This window comes from Rana temporaria, chromosome 3, assembly GCF_905171775.1.
Source record: "Rana temporaria chromosome 3, aRanTem1.1, whole genome shotgun sequence".
Classification (NCBI taxonomy): domain Eukaryota; kingdom Metazoa; phylum Chordata; class Amphibia; order Anura; family Ranidae; genus Rana; species Rana temporaria.
Genome location: NC_053491.1, coordinates 460,919,439 through 460,934,296, shown reverse-complemented (window position 1 = coordinate 460,934,296; position 14,858 = coordinate 460,919,439). Strand labels below are relative to the sequence as shown.

Genomic DNA, 14,858 nt, shown 5'->3' with positions numbered 1-14,858 from the left:
GGAAAGACTCCACGTTAGGCACTGCTGAGATTTGAACTCAGGATCTCCTGTTTACTAGACAGGCGCTTTGACCAACTAAGCCACAGCACCTCACGTGGGGATCAAAGGCCCAGGCCACCTGATCAAGTGCAAAGGTGAGAGCAGCAGTGGGGAGGGGTGCTAGGTGCAGATATGAAAAGTGGACAGGGCTCAAGATGAGCTGTATTTTATGGGGGGTGGCACAGGATGGAGGTAGATTGTCTGCGTCTAGGATGACTGTGCCTTTTTTCTGTGTGCATAAGGCCATGGGGTCGCGAGATGCTTCACGTCCAGCACGTTTACATCGAACGCCAACTAAACTACCGACGAGAATGGGATTCGAACCCATGCGTGCAGAGCACAATGGATTAGCAGTCCATCGCCTTAACCACTCGGCCACCTCGTCACCTGTGCTCTCCGCCCTTCTGCAGTTTCTTTTCTGTGGTGTTTGAGAAAGGCCTAGCTAGATGGCGACAAACTGGAAGGGCACACGGAGAGTCTGGCAGGAGTCTGAGCAGGTCTGAGCACCACGTCCTCCTGGGACAATCTGCTTCCTTCTGACTGGATTCCCATCTGCGGTTCTCACAGAAGAAGAGGTATCCAACTTTGAAGGGACGCCTGAATTGTTCTGCGCTCCAGAATGTTGATGGTGAGGCGTGCTCCCTCCAAAGACCAAGTCCCCTCCATTGAGAGGGCATCCAGGGCCGATCTTTAGCCCAATGGGCTGGTATGTACAGGGAGAATTTTTCAAATCTTTGGTGGCAGGGTTTTTCCGTGAGTCCAGCGCTGGGTTGGAAATCTGCCACGCTTGGGAGGCTCGGGGGTGACATTGGGCTTGGGCAAGACCAAAAACGTTATAAATGGAAGGACTCCACGGCAGGCACTGCTGAGATTTGAACTCAGGATCTCCTGTTTACTAGACAGGCGCTTTGACCAACTAAGCCACAGCGCCTCGCTGGGGACCAGGCCCTTTGTGAGGGTTTTCTTCAAATCTTGGGGGGGGGGCAATTTCTTGCGTGGGTTGGAGACCTACCACGCTTGGGAGACGTTAAGCTTGCGCAGTACTGAAAACTTTCTAAATGGAAAGACTCCACGTTAGGCACTGCTGAGATTTGAACTCAGGATCTCCTGTTTACTAGACAGGCGCTTTGACCAACTAAGCCACAGCACCTCACGTGGGGATCAAAGGCCCAGGCCACCCGATCAAGTGCAAAGGTGAGAGCAGCAGTGGGGAGGGGTGCTAGGTGCAGATATGAAAAGTGGACAGGGCTCAAGATGAGCTGTATTTTATGGGGGGTGGCACAGGATGGAGGTAGATTGTCTGCGTCTAGGATGACTGTGCCTTTTTTCTGTGTGCATAAGGCCATGGGGTCGCGAGATGCTTCACGTCCAGCACGTTTACATCGAACGCCAACTAAACTACCGACGAGAATGGGATTCGAACCCATGCGTGCAGAGCACAATGGATTAGCAGTCCATCGCCTTAACCACTCGGCCACCTCGTCACCTGTGCTCTCCGCCCTTCTGCAGTTTCTTTTCTGTGGTGTTTGAGAAAGGCCTAGCTAGATGGCGACAAACTGGAAGGGCACACGGAGAGTCTGGCAGGAGTCTGAGCAGGTCTGAGCACCACGTCCTCCTGGGACAATCTGCTTCCTTCTGACTGGATTCCCATCTGCGGTTCTCACAGAAGAAGAGGTATCCAACTTTGAAGGGACGCCTGAATTGTTCTGCGCTCCAGAATGTTGATGGTGAGGCGTGCTCCCTCCAAAGACCAAGTCCCCTCCATTGAGAGGGCATCCAGGGCCGATCTTTAGCCCAATGGGCTGGTATGTACAGGGAGAATTTTTCAAATCTTTGGTGGCAGGGTTTTTCTGTGAGTCCAGCGCTGGGTTGGAAATCTGCCATGCTTGGGAGGCTCGGGGGTGACATTGGGCTTGGGCAAGACCAAAAATGTTGTAACGGACCTATGAACCATTCTGCCTACAGAGGACTGCATGACTTGTATTCTGAGCTCAAAGGGTTAATTATACAAGGGACTTTTTCACTGCTGAATGCTAATATTCCCTTTGCATAGCTAATGGGCTCTCCTTTGTGTAGTTAATCCCCTCAACATACGGAGGCTGTTATGTGGGAGTGTATAATTGTTTTAAAGGTTAATTGAATTCTATTGTCTGATCAAGTCATGTTAAATATAAGGTTGGAGCCGAACGTCTAGAGACTGATTGATTCAAGGGAATGTCATTATTTCAAAGTATGTGTGTGAAGGGGGGGCGGAGAGTGTCATTGTTCATGTAAGTTTGTAACCATTTAAAAAGCGAGGTGAAATGTGCAATAAAAGTCAGTCTTGTTTGACCCTTCAACGTAGCCTTGTCTCGTTCGGGAAGGGGAATTCTCTCTCTCTCTCTGGATGTATTGGACGGGGATACCGGCGGTACTTGCATATCGCAGCTTGCCAGGGAAAAGGACTTCTCCAACGGCTGAGACCCTCTCCCTAGCTGGGTAGCTGTTACATTGGTTGGCAGCACTGGGATGGTCCTTTTATCCAAAGAGCAAGTGCTGAATGGAGTCGCAGTACGCCAGGCTGAAAAGATCCACACTAAAAGATTTATTAGAGAGTAGTGGTAGGAGCGCCAGCAACAGACCATGGAGGGAGCTGATAGCTGACCTGCTGGAGCTGGACGAAATGGATGGATCCATGGAAGGAACTGAGCCCCTTGTAACGGTCAGGGAGGAAGATGTAATTACTGGGATTGTGCAGCGGAGATTATCCTTGTATCCAGAAACATCCGTGTAACTAATAAACCAGCTGTTCCGGGAAGCACGGGAAGAGATACAAACGAAGAGGGGACAAGAACTGGAACTGGTAAGAGCGAGACAGCCCATTACACATGCAGTTCCTACCCCCCCCCACCCGCGGCTACAGGAAAGAAAATACCGTTCACTGCATTTAAAGCTTTTGTAGAAAGTGAGGAGGAAATCGATGGATATTTGGCGGATTTTGAGAGGCAGTGCTCACTACACCAGGTACCACCAGACCAATGGGTCACTATTTTGTCGGGGAAATTGTCGCGCAAAGCCAATGAAGCCTTTCGGGCTCTCGCTCCAGAGGATATTTTACAATACCAGCAAGTTAAGAAGGTGCTGCTAACCCGATATGCCGTAACGCCAGAAGCCTACCGCCGGTGCTTCCGGGAGTCCAAGAAGAAGGCTGTGGACTCCCACATGGAATGGGCCAACCAGTTACAAAGGGTGGCATCCCTTTGGGTCCAAGGGTGCAAGGCCAACACCGGGGAGGAAGTATTGCAGCTGTTCCTAATGGAACATTTCTTCCAAGACCTGGCCGCAGACATACAAGACTGGGTACGAGATCGCCGTCCCGCTAACTTAAACGAGGCGGCTCGGCTAGCAGATGAGTACGCGGAGACAAGGAAAGTAAGCCAGGGTACTACGCGGCTGGCTCAGAAGGTAGAACCGCGTACTCCAACCGTCACCCCACGCCCAGAGTTTCGGGCTCCAGTCCCACCACGTCCTCAGGGGACTAGCAACTACCCCCGGGATTTGCCTAGGGTGACGTGCCATCACTGCAGCGACACGGGACATATTGCTCGTTATTGCCCTTTGAGAGCTACAGATAACAACTGGAGACGCACAACACCCAACACAGAGGTCACTCCATCACGTCCCTCTGTGGCCCACTGCCTGGAGACCGAGGGGGGCCCTGAGGAATGTCTGGGAATTTGGTATGAGGCAGACCCAATACAAGCTACCTCTCCGGATAACCGTCAGCATCACCGTCAGGAGGCACGGGTGAATGGACAAGTAGCACAAGGCCTAAGAGATTCCGGGACTACTATCACTCTGATTCAAAAACATCTGGTAAAGCCAGAGAACGTGTCCACTCGCACAGTTGCCGTCCGGGTCGCAGGGGGTGCTGTATTTGGCGTACCCACCGCCCGGGTGCACTTAGACTGGGGAGCCGGGTCAGGAAAGACCACAGTTGGTATCATGGACAACCTACCTGCCGAGGTGGTGCTGGGCAACGACATTGGCCCTCTGACTTTGGCTTATTTACCTACACCTGCTGCTGCTTGTCCCGTGACCACCCGCGTTGCTGGAATCAACTCGCTTGCTGCTGAGACCCGGGTAAGACTACCTTCCCCGACATGTACTGTAGATCCGGCACAATATCACAGTCTAAAATGGGAATGTGACAAGTTGGCCAGTGAGAAATCAGAGATGCAACGACACTACGTCATGTATTATGAGATGTCCCGTGGCTTGAACATTGAAATGCACAAACAGGCGGAAAATGTCAAAAGATTAAATGGCATTTGCATCCAGGTGGTGCCGTATCTGTCCCAAGAGCATCAGCAACAGGTTTTGGGAGCCATTGAGAGAGCAAAGCAAGTGACTGTTCCAGAATTGAATTCCATTATTCACCTTCACCATCAGCTACCGACCTGGTAAGCCAATAGGACGGCCGACGGACTGTCCAGGCAAACGGAACGTTTACCTTAACAGCAGACCGGACATCCCCAAGTTGACCCAAAAAGGATCAATACGGGTATGCCAGAGTGTTCCACAAAAGGGGAGTAGTGTAACGGACCTATAAACCATTCTGCCTACAGAGGACTGCATGACTTGTATTCTGAGCTCAAAGGGTTAATTATACAAGGGACTTTTTCACTGCTGAATGCTAATATTCCCTTTGCATAGCTAATGGACTCTCCTTTGTGTAGTTAATCCCCTCAACATACGGAGGCTGTTATGTGGGAGTGTATAATTGTTTTAAAGGTTAATTGAATTCTATTGTCTGATCAAGTCATGTTAAATATAAGGTTGGAGCCGAACGTCTAGAGACTGATTGATTCAAGGGAATGTCATTATTTCAAAGTATGTGTGTGAAGGGGGGGGGCGGAGAGTGTCATTGTTCATGTAAGTTTGTAACCATATAAAAAGCGAGGTGAAATGTGCAATAAAAGACAGTCTTGTTTGACCCTTCAACGTAGCCTTGTCTCGTTCGGGAAGGGGAATTCTCTCTCTCTCTCTAGATCTATTGGACAGGGATACTTGGATATCGTAGCTTGCCAGGGAAAAGGACTTCTCCAACGGCTGAGACCGTCTCCCTAGCTGGGTAGCCGTTACAAACGTTATAAATGGAAGGACTCCACGGCAGGCACTGCTGAGATTTGAACTCAGGATCTCCTGTTTACTAGACAGGCGCTTTGACCAACTAAGCCACAGCGCCTCACGTGGGGATCGAAGGCCCAGGCCACCCGATCAAGTGCAAAGGTGAGAGCAGCAGTGGGGAGGGGTGCTAGGTGCAGATATGAAAAGTGGACAGGGCTCAAGATGAGCTGTATTTTATGGGGGGTGGCACAGGATGGAGGTAGATTGTCTGCGTCTAGGATGACTGTGCCTTTTTCTGTGTGCATAAGGCCATGGGTCGCGAGATGCTTCACGTCCAGCACGTTTACATCGAACGCCAACTAAACTACCGACGAGAATGGGATTCGAACCCATGCGTGCAGAGCACAATGGATCAGCAGTCCATCGCCTTAACCACTCGGCCACCTCGTCACCTGTGCTCTCCGCCCTTCTGCAGTTTCTTTTCTGTGGTGTTTGAGAAAGGCCTAGCTAGATGGCGACAAACTGGAAGGGCACACGGAGAGTCTGGCAGGAGTCTGAGCAGGTCTGAGCACCACGTCCTCCTGGGACAATCTGCTTCCTTCTGACTGGATTCCCATCTGCGGTTCTCACAGAAGAAGAGGTATCCAACTTTGAAGGGACGCCTGAATTGTTCTGCGCTCCAGAATGTTGATGGTGAGGCGTGCTCCCTCCAAAGACCAAGTCCCCTCCATTGAGAGGGCATCCAGGGCCGATCTTTAGCCCAATGGGCTGGTATGTACAGGGAGAATTTTTCAAATCTTTGGTGGCAGGGTTTTTCCGTGAGTCCAGCGCTGGGTTGGAAATCTGCCACGCTTGGGAGGCTCGGGGGTGACATTGGGCTTGGGCAAGACCAAAAACGTTATAAATGGAAGGACTCCACGGCAGGCACTGCTGAGATTTGAACTCAGGATCTCCTGTTTACTAGACAGGCGCTTTGACCAACTAAGCCACAGCGCCTCGCTGGGGACCAGGCCCTTTGTGAGAGTTTTCTTCAAATCTTGGGGGGGGGGGCAATTTCTTGCGTGGGTTGGAGACCTACCACGCTTGGGAGACGTTAAGCTTGCGCAGTACTGAAAACTTTCTAAATGGAAAGACTCCACGTTAGGCACTGCTGAGATTTGAACTCAGGATCTCCTGTTTACTAGACAGGCGCTTTGACCAACTAAGCCACAGCACCTCGCTGGGGACCAGGCCCTTTGTGGCGCCCTCCCACCACCTCAGGCCAAATGCGGTACTGCAGGCCCCATTAGATTGAATTCTGCTCGTTTTGCGAGACAACACTTATACGGAGTCAGAATTGTTTTAAAAAAGTTGCTTGTTTTGTTAACTGAGTTACTCGTAAACCGAGGTTCCACTGTATATATATATATATATATATATATATATATATATATATATATATATATATATTGTGGTGGAAATTTCAAGATGTATTTATTATGTATTGTCATAGTGTCACCCATGGTTGGTTCTCCCTCAGCCCGCTCTAGAAAGCTGACTGGGGCAGACAGACTGGTGGAGATACACTTCCTGATTTGGAGAAGGGTGTTTGTGGAGGGGGGGTGTCGGCCGGCGAAAGGGCCCCTATGTGATGCACAGATATTCGCCTTCCCGGTGCGTCTGCTCTGCAAACGCATTGTCAATTTAGCTGGTGTGCGCTCCTGTCATCTCTCAGTACCTGATCAATACTGTTTTGTGATGTGAGCTTACGCCTGCAGATAAGCTCCTCATCAGGAACTGTACCCTATTGTTGTTATTATATTGCTGTATTGTTATTGATTATTACTGTATCGTATCGTGTTGTTATATTGCTGTATTGTGGTGTTGTTGTATTATATTGTTATTGAATATTACTGTATTGAATCCCTGTTGGAAGGGCTTCCGTATATGGGCATCTGCTGGGTGGAGCTGACACCCTGTGAGCTCACTTCCTATGGAGGCGGTCACATATTGTGACATCACTTCCTACTGAGTCTTTAATAAAACTGCCTGTGAGGGCGTCGGAGACCAGTGATGACTGGGATGGTGACTTGAGAACAAGCTGGTGTGAGATTATTTCATTAAGATGAATGAGACACAAGATATCTGTCTGTCTGCTCTGCAAACAGCCAGAATTTCTACTACAATATATATATATATATATATATATATATATATATATATATATATATATATATATATAATGTGTGTGTGTGTATCAAACTATAGCTAACTGTCCCATAATGTATATTTAGATACACACACCCAGACACACATATAGGTGTCCTTTTATGAAAGTGCGGTAAAATACCGCTTTTCAGTTCTCAGGCATTCTCTGGGGAGATCGCTCTCCTCTGAGTGCCTGTTTATGAAAGAAATGTTTGGACAGCTGCACTCTGGAAAAACTTTCTCGGTTGCCTTTTATTGATAAAAGTATTCAAACACCACACATCACAGCAAAGACAGGGGCATACAGCTGACGTTTCGCACTACAATCAGTGCTTACTCATAGCACTGAGCTATGAGTAAGCACTGATTGTAGTGCGAAACGTCAACTGTATGCCCCTGTCTTTGCTGTGATGTGTGGTGTTTGAATACTTTTATCAATAAAAGGCAACCAAGAAGGTTTTTCCAGAGTGCGGCTGTCCAAACATTTCTTTCTACAATTGCTTTGTGCATTGCCGGCACCTGGGTTTCTCTGAGAGGATACGGATTCATCCACATACTTAATTGGAGCGGTGACTATCTTCTGCCTGTTTATAAAACTTTGTAGATCGGTTCTCATGGTGAGATGAGGAGATGAGGAGCGATCTACAAACGGCTGGAAACTCCTGAGAACTGCTTCTCTCACTGTAATCTCGCGTGATGTAGCGGGATTACAGTACGAGGAAGTGAAATACAAAAGTTGAACACGAATCAGCACACATTATACACCACATATTAATAAAATAATAAAGTTACATTCCCACCAAACAATATACATTAACCTAATTATTAAAAAACATTGTTTTTATCAATATTTAAAGCTCATACATGTGCCTATTTAAATGTGAATGGTGTATAGTATATGAATGGAATCCACATATCTAATGCAGCTATACACCATTCATATAAATGAAAAATACATTTATAATCATTAAATATATTTTTTAATAAAGTATACAAATATAAACCCTGTATAACTGTAATAGAATAGTCCATGTGTAAAACATATTTTAGGGTTTACAATTTTTTTGTTACTAATAAATCAGAAATGATATAAAAATGACTTTAATAATAGCATTTTAATGCAGGTAGAATTATATATGTGTGTGTGTGTTTATTTTTATACGTATATATCTATATATCTATATAGATATATACGTATAAAAATAAACACACACACATATATTTATATAACACTATAAATTCCTAACCTGCTAATTTTGGGGTGTGTAATAGTGGGGAAGATGTGTTCTGACTGTACGGGCTTGTGTGTGAAGCATGAATGAATGAATGAATGAAAAACTTATAAAGCGCGGCGCATGCGAACTGAATCGCTTCTGGGCGCTAGTTGTTCGTGTCTCATGACATCAAAAGAGCAGAGTTTTGATCCGTCTTCTGAAAGTCAGGTGGTTTTCCTCCAACCGAATGCTGGTTGGTAAAGCGTTCCATAGTCTAGGACCCTGAAAAGCAAACCTTCTTTCTCCTTTGGACTTGTATTTGGTTTTTGGTACCCTGACCAGATTTTGGTCGGTGGATCGCAGAACGCGATTCGAATTGTGAGGTTCTATCTTGTCGCAAAGATATTGCGGAGCCTTCCCATGGATGCACTTATGTGTCAGGCAGAGTGCTTTAAATGCAATTCTGTCTTGCCAGTGAAGGGTTCTCAACGAAGGTGAGATTGATTCCCATTTTTTTTCCCAGTCACCAGTCTGGCGGCCGTATTCTGAACGACTTGCAGACGGGAGATTTGGTACTTTGGGAGTCCGAGGTACAGGGCGTTAGCATAGTCCAGTCTGGAATTCACGATTGTTCCCACCACGACTGCTACGTCTTCTTTGGGGATAAATGGAATAAGTCTGCGTAGTAGGCGCAACAGATGGTGCGCTCCGCTGACTACTGACCCTATTTGTGCGTCCATTGTCATGAAGGTGTCGAAGATGACCCCGAGACTTTTGACTTTGGAGCTAGGGTTGATGATTTGGCCCGGAATGGGCGGGGGTGTCCAGGTTGTTGCCAGTTGACTCTTTTGGCTGGCGTGAAACATAAGGAGTTCTGTTTTTGAACTGTTGAGTTTAAGATAACTCTTAGTCATCCAGTTTTCTATCAAAGAGAGACATTTCTCTAAACTGAGATGATGATCCTTTTTGTTGCAGATGCGAAAATACAGTTGCGTATCGTCCGCATAAGAGTGATAGAGTAGTTCTTGGCTACTGATAATATCAAAGAGAGGGCGAAGATAGATGTTGAAAAGCACCGGTGACAGGGGGGATCCTTGGGGGACTCCACATGACACCGTGCGCTTTTCCGACGTGAAACAACCCAATTTAACTGTTTGTGATCGGTTTTCAAGAAAGGAAAAAAACCATGGTAAATCACCTTCTGCGACTTCTGCTACCTTGGCTAGTCGCATCAGTAACAGTTTGTGGTCTACCGTGTCAAAGGCTGCGCTTAGGTCCAGCAGAACCAGGAGACAAGATTCTCCTTCGTCTGCGGCCTCGAGGGCATCGTCCCATATTTTGAGTAAGGCCGTTTCTGTCCCGTGTCCGGGACAGAAGCCTGATTGTAATGGATCCAGTAGATTGTGGGTATCTAGATGCTGTTGCAGCTGTTGTACCACTACTTTCTCCATTATCTTGGAGAGAACATTTAGGCCTGTTATGGGACGGCGGTGAGTTGGGTCCTTGGGATCCAGGTTAGGTTTTTTCAAGATGGGCTGGATTGTGCCCTCTTTCAACAGGGATGGCACTGTGCCTTCCTTAAATGACTGGTTTATAAGCTGTGTGATGGGTGGTGCCAGGATGTCGGCACATTCCTTCAGCAGTTTGGTGGGGATGATATCATTGGGCGATGTGCTGTTCCGCAACGCACCAATGATATTTTTTGTGGTATCGATGGAGATCGGTTCCAGAGTGAACTTTGTTGATTGTAGAGCGTTTCTGTGGGTGTTTTGTGGTTGATTGACGGTGGGGTTGAGGGGGGTATTGTTTTGCATGATGCTTTCCCGGATTCTTTCAATTTTGTTGATGAAGAAATCCGATAGTTCATTGCAGAACTCTTGGGTGTCTGAGTTGGGGACTTCAAGACATCCTGGATTCATGGTCTGGGTGACCATCTTGAAGAGTTCGCGGGGGCGGTTTAGGGCGCTGTTAATCGCCATAGAAAAATGATGTTTCTTGGCTTTGAAGATTTCTTTATGATATCGTGTTGTTATTGCCTTGTAGATGATGAGGTTATCCTCTGCAGGGCTTCTTTTCCAGGCGGCTTCCGCCCTTCTGCGCTCAAAAGACTTCCTTCTTCCTCCACAATACTCAGCCAGCTTCGCGCTTCTCTCTCTGATTCTCCACCTCAGAGATGGTGAATCCGAAAGTGAGAATTCTGTCACAGATCGCCAGTGAGGTGCTGAGATCGCACCTTCATAAACGCTCTAACCACCGTTTCTGTGACAGTCAGCTACAGATTTGCACTGTGCTGAGGTAATCAGTGGAGAACATGTTCTCAGCTGATTAGCTCAGCTTCATAAACTGTGTATGACCTGAGATCAGCGGTGAGAATCGGGATCGCGGCTGATCTCACTTTCATAAAAGGACACCATACTGTATAGTCTGGTTGGTTCTCATGTGCTGTAAATATATATAGACGATCAGCCAAATGATGCAATGTTGCCATCTAATTGTGATTCAGTGTATGACAATCCAATATTTTGCACAGCTGATACTGTAGAGCAGTTTACTGCAGTGCATGATGGGACTTGGTAGTTTCAAAGCAGATGGGGCAACGCAAAAGATTTTTAGTTATAATTATAAATGTGAACATTGAAAAATGCAATGGCATCAATAGTCTGCTAGCCTGTGGAAGGTGACCTGTATTCCATTTAAATGTCCTGTTTGCATGCAGATGCTTATTACTTTCCTTAGACAGAATAACCTTTTCTGTGCACCCCTCTGATTTAGTTTCACTTTTGTTTCTGGGGCCTGATCTCTCTTGTCTTCATAGCTAAGGGTTGCCAACAACTAATCCAGTGAGAATGTCTCAGTGACCGATAGGTCATATTATGTATTCCTTTAATAAAGCAAACTTCCAGATAATTAATAAATAGCTTAAAAATAAAACTAGCTAAGTATTGTTTATTAATTTGTTTTGGGCATTAATCTGCTGTTTTAATGGACAAAATCATATGGCCCGTACGGGGATCGAACCCGCGACCTTGGCGTTATTAGCACCACGCTCTAACCAACTGAGCTAACCGGCCAGTGATGTAATAATACACTGTGGTCCAACTGTGAATGAAATAATTGATTTCAATAATTGCAATAGTTTGGTCATTTTTGGTATTATTATACAGGATTTATATAGCACCAACAGTTTGCTCAGCGTTTTACAATGTTAGGGCAAACAGTGCAATTACAATGCAATTAAATACAGGAGAAATCAGAGGATAACTTATTTTAGACTGGGTCTCTGTGCCTCTCTATGCAATGCAGGCAGGTCCTACAGACCCAGCCAGGACAGGGGATTTTGGAGAGGACTAGGGGCAAGCCTCCTACCCATGGAGAGAGTAAATCATTCTATAATGATGGACAACATAATGAACTCTAAGAGCATGGTTTGAATTCATTTTCTGAATAAGGACAATCAAGCTTTCCTTCTGGACTGGATGAAAAGGTGTAATATTAATCTAGTACAGAGTAATGGTCAGATGGAATATGTCGGCCCTCTTGCAGACTGGGTTGGAGAGGCTCCTTCACTTGAACAGAAATATTTATCAACAGGATCCCACAAGAAATCTATGAAAATAAATTAATTCCACTTTATCAGACTGCTGGAACATTGCTTGTCTTCTGATGACTTGTCTAGTGGACATAATACTCAAGTTTGTGTTTCTCCCATTGTGTGCCTCCTAGGTATGCATTCTCATTGTTAATGTTGTTAATTGAGTCACCTATTGTTTATGCCTGTTAGCTAATTTGGCTAACTCTTGAAGGATCCTACATGATGGGATTAGCCTTGTGTTAACTCCATACCACTGTGTGATGTTTTGGGTAAATATTTGGTTTTATTGTTCATGTGGTGACTGACCTACCTTTGAAGTGTATAAAAACCTGTAGTTCTGTTCAATAAACAGTCATTCCTTTGGTTCTATCGCTACATCTTGTCTGTGTACAATGCTTGGGGAAAAAGGGCTGGTATTAGCTCTTGGTCTGCTTGAAGGGCAGGAGGCACTTTTTGGCAGAAGGACGCACCCAAACAGGGTGCCCAAGTTGATCCATCACATTTGGTGGCAGCAGTGGCATGCTTCCTGCAATCTGGGACATCTAAACCACTGCCTGGATCTGAGGTCTGGATACCAGCTGTCATCAAGGGGAATTCGGAAGAAGGCTGCGAAAACTGTGGATACAGCACAGGGGAATAGTGTCAACACAGGTCTTCCTAGGATGATATGACTATGTCCACCAGCAACAGAAGGAAGTGCTAGCCCACGAGCAGCGCTACTGGGGAAAAATTGTCCCCTACATCCAGGAAAGGTACTGGTCACAGTATGAAGTGTGAGTGATGTTAAAGGGGAACAACTGCACAAGGACTGGACAGCTTAGTTAAGAAGGCTTCACCAGCCAGAGATGTGGTTGGACGAGAGCTGCAGAGCCCTCCACTGGTTTGTAACCCAAGCATCTACTTTTTTTAAGAGACCTTTCCTACTAATACACCTGCAACCACATCATGGTACCTTATGGTATGAATAATTCAAAATTGGTATAATCAATTTTTTTAATGTTTCCATTATCTATTCTTGACTGTGTTATGGATTGTTTAATACTCAAATCAAATGGCTATTTCTATTATGTACTATATACATTTTAAAGTATCCTTTCTCAAAATGCTGACTAGACCCCCCCCCCCCCCCCCTTTCATCAAGGAAAACAAGGTTTGCTGAGACGTCCAAAAGACTGGATAGATCTGACCAGAAGATTTTAGATAAGAGATCACCAATCCATGAATGACAACACAAGCTACAACTGTGATGCTTATGCAAACAATGACTCATGCTTTACTATAAGAAGGGCTATATGTCCAAGCAATAAACAAGAAGATTCATTTATCTGAACAAAGCGTCACTGTGTTTTCTTCTTCTATGGCCTTTTGGCTAAGATCAAGTGTAGTATCTGTTCTTATCAGTTGCCAATAGGTGGTGCTATGCTGACTGTCCCCAGTACCCTGTGAGAGGGAGAACGGGATGGCAGTCGGCGGACGCTAAGCCTGTTGGCGTGGAGGTGAAAGCCTTCTGATCGGGACAGAGAGGCATGAGGTCGAAGCCAAGAGGCCGGGTCCCTGGGCTTTGGCCTGGATTTGGTGGTATCTGCCCCAGTCAGTTGTTCGGGAGAGAACCCTTGCTCCTCCATTTACCGGGAGGGGCGGGTAGTATTTCCCGAATGTAATTAGGTGGGAGAGTTGGAGGTTGTGGGTAGTAGCCTGCTTAGGTTTGCTCTCCCCGACCTCTTCTCCTACCTTCCTGGCTGGGAAGGGTGCTGCCGGTCCGGACCGGGGGTCAGGGACCGTTGAAACGCCTGTGGAGATAGTGCCCCTGGAGTGGCAGTCCAGGGGTGCCATACATTGCACGAGTGTTTGAAAGGGGCACTCATCGTGTGGCACCTTAGGTCACTGATCTCCACACACACACTTTTTACACCTGCCTCTAGGGCCGGGCTTTTTGGCTAGGACCAGAGGAATTTTTGTTTCCTGGCCGGAGGGCCGGCCAACGTATTGCACGTTGGTCACTTTCTACTCACCTCTCCCACCTTCCTTCTCCCCTCTTTCTTTTTTATTTTCCCCCGTGTTTGTCATGTTTTTGTCTTATTTTTGTTTGGTGCACTGCACTTTTATGTGTGGCGAGTAGGGTGCTGGTCCTCGGGCCTGCTCTGAAAGTCTTGGGAGTAGGTGGACATGGCCTTCTGGCTTAGTTTGCCTGCTCTCACCGAGGAGGGTTCTGTTTCGGCAGTCCCTCCGAGGATGTTGGGTCCTTGTGGCTTCGGCTGCTTGGGCCAAGGTGGGTCCATATGGCTTTGGCTGTATGGGCCACAGATTACTCTTTTCCCTGCCAGGAGCCTAACGCCCGGGGGATCAGAGCTGGGTCCATTTCCGAGGACCATTTGACGATGCACCCGTCACAGTTCTTTGTGTATTACTCTTTATGTGTGTGCGCATTTTTTCCTGCACTGGTTGAAGTTTTTGTTGTGTTTTGCACGCCACAGGCTTTTAAAAAAAAAAATAGGTACATATATTCACACTTCCAATTAGGCCAGGTGCAGATTCTCAGCACAGACATTTGTCTGAATCCAAAACAACTGTAGCAGGTAGAAAAATCAAACATATGACTGTCCTTGTCAATCATCCAGCTTGGATAACCTCTAACTGATAATCGTTCTATGGCCTATTTGCTCTCCATACTGCAAGTTTTTTCATCTGTACAGTTTTTTTTAAGGTGGGTAAACTCT

At 46.5% G+C, this 14,858-nt stretch overlaps 10 non-coding genes and 1 pseudogene across 10 annotated transcripts; 1 reads left to right on the top strand and 10 right to left on the bottom strand.

Moving 5' to 3' along the window:
* Positions 1-16: 16 nt before the first annotated feature.
* TRNAT-AGU lies at positions 17-90 on the bottom strand. The gene has a single exon. It is a non-coding gene; the product is annotated as a tRNA-Thr (tRNA).
* A 252-nt stretch (positions 91-342) lies between these two features.
* TRNAS-GCU lies at positions 343-424 on the bottom strand. Its single transcript has one exon. It is a non-coding gene; the product is annotated as a tRNA-Ser (tRNA).
* Positions 425-896: 472 nt separating this feature from the next.
* Positions 897-970, bottom strand: TRNAT-AGU. Its single transcript has one exon. It is a non-coding gene; the product is annotated as a tRNA-Thr (tRNA).
* Positions 971-1,115: 145 nt separating this feature from the next.
* Positions 1,116-1,189, bottom strand: TRNAT-AGU. Its single transcript has one exon. It is a non-coding gene; the product is annotated as a tRNA-Thr (tRNA).
* Positions 1,190-1,441: 252 nt separating this feature from the next.
* TRNAS-GCU lies at positions 1,442-1,523 on the bottom strand. Its single transcript has one exon. It is a non-coding gene; the product is annotated as a tRNA-Ser (tRNA).
* A 3,669-nt stretch (positions 1,524-5,192) lies between these two features.
* Positions 5,193-5,266, bottom strand: TRNAT-AGU. Its single transcript has one exon. It is a non-coding gene; the product is annotated as a tRNA-Thr (tRNA).
* A 250-nt stretch (positions 5,267-5,516) lies between these two features.
* Positions 5,517-5,598, bottom strand: TRNAS-GCU. Its single transcript has one exon. It is a non-coding gene; the product is annotated as a tRNA-Ser (tRNA).
* Positions 5,599-6,070: 472 nt separating this feature from the next.
* Positions 6,071-6,144, bottom strand: TRNAT-AGU. The gene has a single exon. It is a non-coding gene; the product is annotated as a tRNA-Thr (tRNA).
* A 146-nt stretch (positions 6,145-6,290) lies between these two features.
* Positions 6,291-6,364, bottom strand: TRNAT-AGU. The gene has a single exon. It is a non-coding gene; the product is annotated as a tRNA-Thr (tRNA).
* A 5,182-nt stretch (positions 6,365-11,546) lies between these two features.
* TRNAI-AAU lies at positions 11,547-11,620 on the bottom strand. The gene has a single exon. It is a non-coding gene; the product is annotated as a tRNA-Ile (tRNA).
* A 1,869-nt stretch (positions 11,621-13,489) lies between these two features.
* Positions 13,490-13,585, top strand: LOC120933992 (annotated as a pseudogene).
* The last annotated feature ends 1,273 nt before the right edge of the window (positions 13,586-14,858 follow it).